We start from the raw sequence: 11,120 nt of genomic DNA, 5'->3' as shown, positions 1-11,120 counted from the left end.
AAAGAAAGAAAAAAGAAAAAGAACAGAACGAGTGGCAATCACATGATTGCCATGTAATCTCCTTCCATTCCTGCCAAAAAGTAATTTGTCTTCTAATGGAATTTTATGTCTAAACTTACTTCACTTGACAATCAAGTGTGCATGGATCCTAACGAAGATGGACAGCCAGGCCATGTTGCAATCAAATCTTAAGTTTTGGGGTCTAATTAAAAAAAATAAAAATTCTGGGATGTACGTACAAATTACAAAAAGTTGAAAGGATGCCACTGTCTTTTATTGGCTCTTCTGAGCCAATGGGAGTATCTTCGATTTGATAATTTGGCTTTAAACCGGCTGTTTCCCAATCTTTATATCTCAGCTGTGAAAGTTCACAGTCCAGTAGACGACGGGATGTCAGAATGTTAAGACTTTTAGAGCGTTGGATCTGCCAGCCAGCAGCAATAGAAGTTATTTCATATCTTATCGAATGGCTCACAGCTTGTTATTCTGCGCCATGTCATTAATAAGTGGAACGGACGATGTAACACCACCTTTCGAACCAAGTCTATGAGTTTTTTTAATAACAGGGGTCTTAGTCTCTTAGATCTCCTTTCTTCGTTAGTTTGTGGAAGAAACAAGCACTAGTTAAAATCAAAATTTCATTGTGGCTGGTGATAACTGAGAAAACTAAACGCAAGACAAAACCTACTGAAAAGACTTGGAATATATCTGGTGATTGCCCCTCATGCAGAACTTAACTGGAATCACTATCTCGAATTCTGGTTATTTATTATAAGTTTCCCACGACACTGAAGCTTTGAACATCAAAGGTTACGCTTCATCTCTGGTTTTGCTTAGGATCACTTGGAGAAACAATTGAATCTTCTTAAACCTACTTGAACCTAATTCTGGTTATTTATCACTTGGAGACAAGCAGCTGAACTACTTCGACACTAGTCAACCTTGTGTAACCCCACTAGCCTGAAAAGTTTTACATAGTATTAAGATTATTGTAATGTTCTCTTTCCTTTCTTTGAGTTGGTTCCTTCATTGTTTTGCCTAGCTTAATTTTGCAGGATTGTGATTCTGATTTGTATTCTCTCTTTTCTCCTTATTAGTAAATTGGGTGGGTTATGCCTTCCTCTTATCTTCAAGAAAAAAAATAAATCAAAAGATTCTTATTCTCTTGTCATCTTTTTTCTGACCCATGTTTATGATTTGTTGCTTTGCATCAAGTTTTATTTTTCTTGCTCCTTAATATTACACACAAACCCAAATGATTTTCTAGATGTGAAGTTCCACTAATACTGCTCCCAGATAACTTTTTCTTACAATAATTACAATTAGCTAAAATTTTCCCATTTGATTCCTTGTCATTTGCAAAGTTAACCCATACTTCTAAGCTTAGCTTTCCTGTAGGAGATTTGGCCAGTGCATGTCTGATATTCTCATCTTGATCTATTCTAATAGATCAAGACATACTACTTGTAAAATGTAGAAAACTTGCTTCATTGATGGTAATCAGATTTTAAAAAAAGAAATATGTATAGGATAACAAAGTTGGCACTCCATCTGACCTCCCCTGGCTTAGTGTTATATCCTGTGATCATTTTTATTTTTTTGAAAGAAATGAATTTCAAGTAGTCAAATTGTATGCCGAATATAGGTATTTGATGGAACAAAGCGGGCTACAACTTGGATACTTGATATTTGCCACGACGAAAAACAAAATTATTATAAGGTGCATAAGATTGATCTTTGAGTTTTAGATTGTAGGTCGATCTAAATCCAAATATAACCGAATAATATTTCATGTTTACATTTATAAGCAAACCTGACCTAGTAGATTATCGAGCCTCTTATTTAATCCAAATCCAAAAATTTAGGTCAAACTCAAGCAAAATTAGTGGGCTATTTCTCCCCTAATTATAGCCCTGCCCGTAACCCAAATCTATCCGGACAAACCAAAATTTCATGAGTTATTTGTTTGCTAGTAATTTGGTGGTCATAGTTGAAATGCTACAATTGAATTGCAGTCTTCCAAAGCAATTATTTGGATGCTTGAAATTGCAATCGCGGGCTGCATTTCAACTGCAATGAAGGACCTATTAATTTTTGTAATTGAAATTGTACAGCTCCAATTACAAAATTTGTGGTAATTCGAAGTAGGCTTTAAAGGAGTCCCCTCATTACTTTCCAATCATCAATATTTGATATTATATTCATTATCTTAATAAATATATCACAAAAATAAATCTATTCTAATAATGCATATAATATTATAATATAAATAGTAATCATAATTATATTATAATAATAATATAATATTTATATATAATAGTTATATATAATAACTATATATTTTTTTTATAAAATAATAATGTATAGTAACTATATATAATAATTATTAGCTATTGTAATAAATATATATTGTCGAGGTTGTTTGTTGGCTACAACATAATTATCTCTAGAGAAATATTGGAGAAGCCCAAAAATATACTTACAATGTTATAATGACACTACGATGGTTTTGACAACTCTGCACAATATTTTACTATATTTTATTATATAGCTATATTGCTGTTTAAGAACAATCCAAAAAAAGATAAAAAATTGTACCCATGCATCGCACGAGTTCTATGCTAGTAAATACCTAGAGTACATATATAGCTTGGGCAGAGCTCCCCATTCACCGCATGAGTGCTAGTATTAATGGTATCGATATTAATATATTAAAGCTTATTTAGTTGATATTAATAACATTAATATTAACGTGCTCGGCCATAACTAGAGTGCATTACTTAACGAGCGACAAAAATTTGTATATTTATTTATTGTAATTTGTTACGTTGCCTTATTACATTTCAAAAATAGCTAAAAAATAATAAAAAAGAAACTTTGCATGGGGTCATCATAAAAAGCCGTTACTTAATTTACAACAGAATTTTGGTTATTAAGGTCTCTATTTATTATTGTACCCTAAAAAAGCAACTATTTATTGCAATTTGTTACATTGTCATAGTGCATTTCCGAAATAGTTGAAAAAGAAGAAAAAACCAAACCTTAAGGTCATCATTAGCGTCCATTGCTTACTTTGCAATAAAAATTTAGCTATTGAAATCTTTATTTATTATAATTTATTATGTTCTCATATTGCATTTCAAAAGTAGTTGAAAAAAAGAAAAAATTATGTGCCCCCTGCACATTATGCATGGCCAATTCTAATGATACTAGTATTAATGAGGGAAGTTTTTGCATGGAGACTTTACTTATGGAAACTACTTTGTTTATCAAGTGAATGTTGCTATTAATGTTTAAAATTTCTACTTGATAATCATTAAAGTTTATTGCTTAATATACAACAAAAATTTGCTTACGGAAGCCTTCTATTTATTATAATTTGTTGTATTGCTATATTTCATTTTTAGAGTAGCGGAAAAAAGGAGAAAAAAAATCATACTCTTATTAGGGGTGCAGATGGGTTGGGTCGGACCAGATCACGAGGGACCCCGACCCAACACAGTTCCTTGTTCAGGTCCTAATTTTGGACCTAGACCCAACCCAATAAAAGATTGGGTCGGGTCGGATCAAGTCTACGGCTACAATTTTTGATCTAACGGGTCAGTCGGGTCAGGTCCATGTATAATTCGATTCCAACTCAAAAAAATTCGAGTCCAGTTTGAATTGGGTTGACCCATTCAACTTTACAAAAACATAGTAACAAAGAATCAAGACTATAACAATCTTCAAGTGTTACGAAGACTAAAAAAATCATCTAGCTTTCTGGATAATTCTTTTAAAACCAGTTTCGTCACATTTCTTCAGTATGTTTCGAAAAATTGCAACCCCAATCAAAAAAGAAAGAAAAAAAATAGAAAAATCACTAAACAAAAGTAAAAGAAAAGAAAAAATCTAATTTTTCAACTGGAAAAGAAAAAAAAATTGAAGGATCTCAAGAAACATTGCAGTTCCAGATCGGAAGTGACTCCTCCAGCACTCCTATGGTCTCCAGCAACCATTATACCTGCTCTACATCTCAATCTCCCTAGACTCCTCTCCATCTAATCCCGATCCCGCCGTCGAGCAATCATTGTTCTGCCCAATTGACAAGCTGCACGACTCCTCCTCCTGCCCTTTCTTCGCCCCTTCCCCACCACCTCCTCCTCCTCTGACGAATCAATCTACCGCCGCTCTGACGACTTGTAGATTGAGAAGCACCGGATCCCCCTGCTGAACTCCAATCCTCTGATCTCATTCCATCTCCCCAGCGCGATCGACATCTCTCCGATCTCCCAAACAATAACTGGGACAGACTCAAACTTGATTAAACCCTCCACCAAGGTCCACCGAACGGTCTTCCGATCCTCCCAGCGCCAAATAACAATTCCTCTAGGCGAGAAAGAAGAAAAAAAGACCCATTCAAATAGGTTAGAGGTCAGGTTGGGTCAGAATTTAGTAAATCCAGATCCGATCCAAAAAATGTAATAGGTTTAATTTTAAAACCTGACCCGGTCCTATGAGTCTTTTAAATCGGATCGGATCGAGTCTAAGTGGGTCAGGCTGGGTTGGATCATAGGTCAACCTGACTCATTTGCAACTTTAACCCTCGTCTCGTAGAGTTTTGTAAAGCATAGCCCAACGGCCGATCCAACTAAATGACGGGTGGTCCACCTGCCATGTTAGAAGAATTGGGTCAAGGTGTGACAGGCCTAGGAACCATAAATTAGCCCATTAACCCTCTTGGTTTGGGGAAATGGAAACCAAGTCGACAGCACATGTGCCGGCACGGGGGGTTAGTGCAGCACACATGCATTGCACGTGCAGAAGGGAAGACAGACTCCCGATGCGAGTCACCTTCTCCCTCAAATCCTATCGGAGTCCAACGCCGAGGAGGAATCCTACCCCTCCCTCCGGTGACCTTCCCATCGGAAATCTTAGCTTCGAGTTGGAGATTCAACGGCATCTTCCCGAGTTGATCATCCTCCACATCCTCCTTAATCCCTGAATCATAATTTTTGGTTGAGCAATTGCTGGATTTGATCAGAATTTGATGTTCTCTTCCAAATTTCCCTATGTCGCCCATACTTCATTTTATTTCCGACGTTGCAGTGTGTCACTGAAGTCCCAAGTGGACTGAGTCTCAGTCACTGGTGAAACAGCCCATACTTATTGTTTTAAAGAAGAAAAAAGAAAATTCATCCACCTGACAGGAAGCCTGGCTTTAGGATGAGAAAACCGGAAACTTTTTTGCTCTAAAAATAGGTAAGATGAGAAAAGAGAAAGATAGAGAAGGAAAAAAACTGGACAATTTGATTTTCATAATTTGATAATCTATCTCATTTTCAAAGTTTAAATTTCCCTATAATTCAAAAAAAAAAAATACTTTTATTATGGAAACGTAGCTGCATCTTAGTTTCCCAGTTCTACTGGCAATGGCTTGCTTAAAACCTCCCCTAGCTTTTGTTTTAGCGAAAAAAAAAACCTCGCCTAGCTTTTGTTTTAGCAAGAAAAAAACCTCGCCTAGTTACTTGTCCCAGAAAAAGCTTTAATAACTTCAAGATATAACTCACAAAGTCGCCGCTCCCTTCGGGTTGGCGCCGTGGGGTGATTTTTTTGAATGGTTTGTCTCAGTTACCGTAGCATTGCTTTATTATAATAATACATGAGAGCGGACCAAAGGGAACGAGGAGAGCCGCTTACTATATAAATTATATACATAGATTTACATATTATACAATATAGGATTTTTTTTACATAAATACTTTTCTAAAATTTAAATTTATATAAATATTTTTTAAAAATTTATATTTATTTCTACATCCTCATAAAATACTATTTTTACACAAATGCTTCTAATATAACGATTCTTCTAACATCATTAATAAAAATCATATTTATTTTAATTAAAAATAAAATACAATTTGAAATTATCTTTTTGCCTCCATCACGATCGCTTTATAAATGTTTCTTTTTGCATGTCTATTCATTAAAGATATCTTAGTCATTTAATTTAAAATTATTAAATTTTTAACAGCATTAGATGGCGTGGGTATATATGCAAAAATAAGGATTAATAAGGTAGAATAGCAAAATAAGTATGTTACGAAGGTATAGATGCAAATATTAATTTTGAAAGAATATTATTGTAAAATTTGATATTTAGAAAAATATTTATTAAAAAAAATTTATAATAGTTATATATAGTGGATAGATATGGACAAAGATTTACTAACCTGAAGCTTTGTATGTGGTTAGGTGATCCATCCCTGTCAACTGGTAGAAAACTACCTGTCTTTAGATTTCGATCTCTCCTGTTGTTGTCAAAAGGTCAGAGAAGGAAGGCAATATGGTGATGCATCAGCTTGCCGTCTTGTCAAAGCAACTGGAAGTGCCGTTACACCCGGGTCCGGTTCTAAAAAAAAAGACTTACAGAATATTTTAAGCTGAAAGATATATACAGAACTCTGATCATCTGACTTCCAGGCTCCCACTGGAGTAATCTTTTGTCCGTTTTAAGTCTTCTTGAATGCGAGGCCACCATCAATTCTTAGCCCTTCACAAAAGTCAGTCTCCAACTGCCCGGTTCTTTTCCTTGAAAACGTTGCCTCGAGGAGCGTCCAACCACCATGGCACGCACCTTAGGACTCACGTGTTCTCGACGCCAGAGCCTATAAGAACTGTTTGTGTTAATGCTTCTAAAGAACTTTAATGGCATTGCAAATATGCTGGAGCAATGCTATGTAAATATGAAGTGAGATGAATCACCATGAATGGTCACCAGTAGCACCTACTTATAGTTGGGTTCACCAATCCACTTAACCTCCTAAGAGGTGCTAATTGTGGTTCTTCATAGTTGTTAGTTAGCTTTCATGTCAAGGGACTTATGTTTTAGAGCAACACTAGTATATAACTCGCACTGCGAGGATCTGTGCGGACGTATGTTTAGTTCTCCATCGGTTATTTGCTAAGTAGATTTTGGGTACTCGTACAGAATAGGGGACACTGCAGCACGGATCTCTTGCGACTGACCACGGGTCGATTGTGGTGCTTGTGATGAAATTTGAATAGATTTGAATCCTTAGCCTGACAAGGACGTCGGAGCTTAAACGAAAAAAGTATGTGAGGACCCGTGCGGGCGTGTGTTTAGTCCCACATCGGTTATTTGCTGGATAGATTTTGGGTACTCGTATCGGATCAAGATCCCAAATATTACCGTTCATGCCATTTTGGGTGAGGTCATGAGTTGTTACACACGCACACTCCTAAAAGGTGCTAACTGCGATTCTTCATAGTTAGCTTTCATGTTAAGTGACTTATGTTTTAGAACAACACTAGCATATAGCTTGCTTGATGCATGGGATATGATTTTTTTCTTTTTCTAACTATTCTTGGAAATGTAACAAATTATAATAAATAAAAAACTTTAATTACTAAATTTCTATTGCATATTATGTAATAAACTCTAATGATTAGTGGTAATAATCCTATTTCCCTCGAGGTTTTCCATATCTTGTCTCTTGATATGGCTTTAATAAGAGGGTCAGTCAGTATATCATGAGTTGATAGATAGTCTAACATAATTTTACCCTTTCTTACTAGTTTTCTAATATAATGATATTTTCTTGAAATATGTTTAAACTTGCTTATGAATCTTTTGTTCTTAGCCAAGTCAATACTATCTTGTTGTCAAAATACATAGTAAGGAAGAAATGGATATTGAGAAGCCATCTCTTGAAATTATGCCCATCAAACCGATCCAAAACTTCATGCATAGGAACCTTGATTGTCATGGAGGTGGCTATTATAGAGAAAATAATTGTGTTTAAACAATTGGGAAGCTCATGTATAAATTTTTAAAAAAAACTGCAAACTTAGAAATAAATATTTGGATGAGGCATACCAGTATACCACTTAAGGTTCTTTTTTAAAAATAATCACTTCCCGCTATGCAGGTGGACTTTGTGGAAATTATTATCTCCAGGATACAAAATCCCCATACTTTTGACACTTTAGACTGAACTAAAAGTATATCACACCAATACATGTACACTTATTAATTTGTAAGAGAGAGTATGATCATAAGAATAAAGAGAAGAAAAAGTTATTTGTATCTACCAAAGTACATCGTATACATAGCAGTGAAATGAAGTGTCTCTTTGTAAAAGAAACGTAGCCGGTCAAAGTTTCAAATTTCTTCCAATAGATAATAAGAGAAAATGAAGTGTTTCTTGGTCAAGGAACCAAATGGTCAAAGTTTCAGAACAAATAACTATCTCCAACAGATAAGAAGAGTAGAGTTATTTTGAAAATAAAACTCTTAACAGATGCCATAGTTAATAGTGGAGTGATGCTCTTAGGAGATTTGGTGGTGGACTCCTTTCTTTTTTTTCCGCTAAAAATAGAAGTATCATACCAAACATATACAAATGCAGTCAAGAGAGTCAAAAAATAAAATATCTCGGAGAGTACTCGGCAACTCCGCCTCACCCATCCATAGGTGTCCCCTTGAATGGTCAGCAACAAACGAAGCCACCCAGTCGGCCATCCTATTAGCCTCTCGGTAGACATACGTCGCCTGAATGGCCATCCCATCTCGAATCATGGCTCGGATATCTCTCAATAATGGGTGGTAGTCGCCGATCCCCCCTAAAAGTCCGTAGAATTCACCTAATGACCGTCACAGAGTCGCCCTCCAAAAGGACCAACCTCGCCTGTAGGGTATGCCGCACATAGCACAGACTAGACCAAGCCGCTCTCAGCTCTGCCGCAGGCACCGAAGTATCAAACAACTGGCAACCTCCAGCAACAATCATCCTGGAATTCGGGCCTCTGACCACAAAGCCCGCACCTCCCCTCACGCCGCCTTGCAGGACACAACCATCAAAGTTAACTTTGAGATAACTCAAAGGTGGTGGCTCTCAGGTGAAAAACACCGTACGAGGTGCTCTACGAGCAAAAATAAAGCTCCAGATATTCCGAGTTATCAAAGATCTGTCCGAATTGTCCACCTGAGAGACTTCCACAGCTAGCAGCCTCGCCCTCTCCACCACCACTTCCGGAGGGGGGCTAGACTCTCCGAACGTCTATGCGTTCCTCGCAAGCTTCAATGTTGACGAAGGTGATAGTGAAGCTTTTTGGCGGCAAGCTTGATCATAAGTTGGACAACAGGTATGATGAGGCCCTCGTAGGGTAAGGGGATTAGGATGGCATAGGGCTTTTGGTCAGGATCTACCATTGTTTCTGATTTTATTTGTTGGAGAAAGAAAGTAAGAGATGTGTTTGTATTCAAGTGTTTCAATGATAAGGTCAGGTGATTAGTGGACACATGAATCATATGCATATCATAAGTTCTCCATCTCTAGTTATAAACACACGACATGCGCGCAAATTATTATACATGGGGTGTTTTTACTTGCCGTATACACTCCTAGGAACCAACATTGGATTGGTACGAGTTTTTCTCCTTTTTTCCAACTATTTTTGAAATATGATATCGTAATTTGCAAATTATAATAAATAAAAGGTTCCAATAATCAAATTTTTGTTGCATATTAAATAATCAACTTAATTATAATCGAGTAGAAACTTCATTAATACCAATGTCCACATAGGACAAACTCTGCAAAACCGAGCCTCCATGCAGAAACTCCCATTATTAATACCTATATCTTTAATACTGACATCATTAATATCGACCCTGCATGATACATTGGATACAATTTTTTCTTGTTTTTCTAACCAGCAATATAATAAATTATAATAAATAAATGGTTCCAATAACCTTACATATTAAGCAATGAATTTTACTAATGGTCGAACACATCTATACCAGTGTCATTGACATACGTTGCATATTAAGAATGAAATTTAAGGATGGTCATCCTTATCTATACATGGATTCTATACCGGCATCATTAATATACGTTGCATACGAAACAATGAACTTTAACAATAGTTAGCATATTAATATCAACAACCACATACTGAATAGAGAAACTCGTGTATTAATGATATATTTATCCAATATATACATGCAAAAGGAAAACAAAGAATGTTCTATGTAGTTGGAAGAAAGGGTGGAGGACACGTATTTACCTTAGTGAATGTACAACTAAGTGAATTTACTTAAGGATTGATGGAGGGCCCAAGTCAATTTAGAACTCCTGGATAATTCCTACGTACAAAATCGTGCTTTAATGACTCTTTTTTGCCGACGCTTTCTCCAAGCGTCGGCAATTTTCCGACTCGCGCCCAAATCTCCCGACGCTTTCAAAAAGCGTCGGCCATAGACGACGCTAATTAGCGTCGTCGTAGACTATGGCCTAAGACGATGCTTATATGCGTCGTCATAAGTAAAATTGCCAAGACTTATACGCAAAACCTAGTGGCCATTCCCCTCCCCCTCATTCTACATCCCGATCAAGGCTTGCCCTAGCTCCTCCCCTCCTGTCTCCTCTCCGACGACGAGCGGCCGACCCTTGTCTTCTCCGACGCCGAGCGACGTCCGACGGCAAGCTCCTCTCCTCCTCCCTCCTCTCTGACGACGAGCGGCCGATCCTTGTCCACTCCGGCGCCGAGCGACGTCCAACGGCGAGCTCCTCTCCTCCTCCCTCCTCTCTGACGACGAGCGGCCGACCCTTGTCCTCTCCGGCACCGAGCGACATTCGACGGCAAGCTCCTTTCCTCCTTTCTCCTCTCCGGCATTTAATAGCAGATGAGTTTTTTCCCCAACCCTCTCTGGCATTTCAAATTTTAGAATTAACCAAATATTAGTAGCTCGTGGATTGGTCGATAGAAGTTCTTATTTATATGCATGATGTATTGTCTGTTACTTCTGATCTTATTTGCGGTGATTCGTGGTGCTTATTTCCCTAGAGACAAAATCCCTGTTCTACTAGAGATAATATTGGGATAAACAAGTAGGACAGCCCTAAAATGATAATCGGGAATAAAATCCTAATATAACAGGAGCAATGATTTCCAATACACTTATGCCTCCCACAGGCTGGGTTATTTGAATGTCAAGCTCAACACTATCATTGTTCAGACCAGCAGATTCTTTCCATGATCACGAGCATGATGGTGGTGGTTACATGATGACAGCAACAAAGAAGAATAGGAGTCTGACAAATTTTCCAGAA

This window comes from Phoenix dactylifera, unplaced genomic scaffold (genome assembly GCF_009389715.1).
Source record: "Phoenix dactylifera cultivar Barhee BC4 unplaced genomic scaffold, palm_55x_up_171113_PBpolish2nd_filt_p 000144F, whole genome shotgun sequence".
Taxonomy (NCBI): Eukaryota; Viridiplantae; Streptophyta; class Magnoliopsida; order Arecales; family Arecaceae; genus Phoenix; species Phoenix dactylifera.
Note: the sequence above shows the minus strand (reverse complement) of the source record.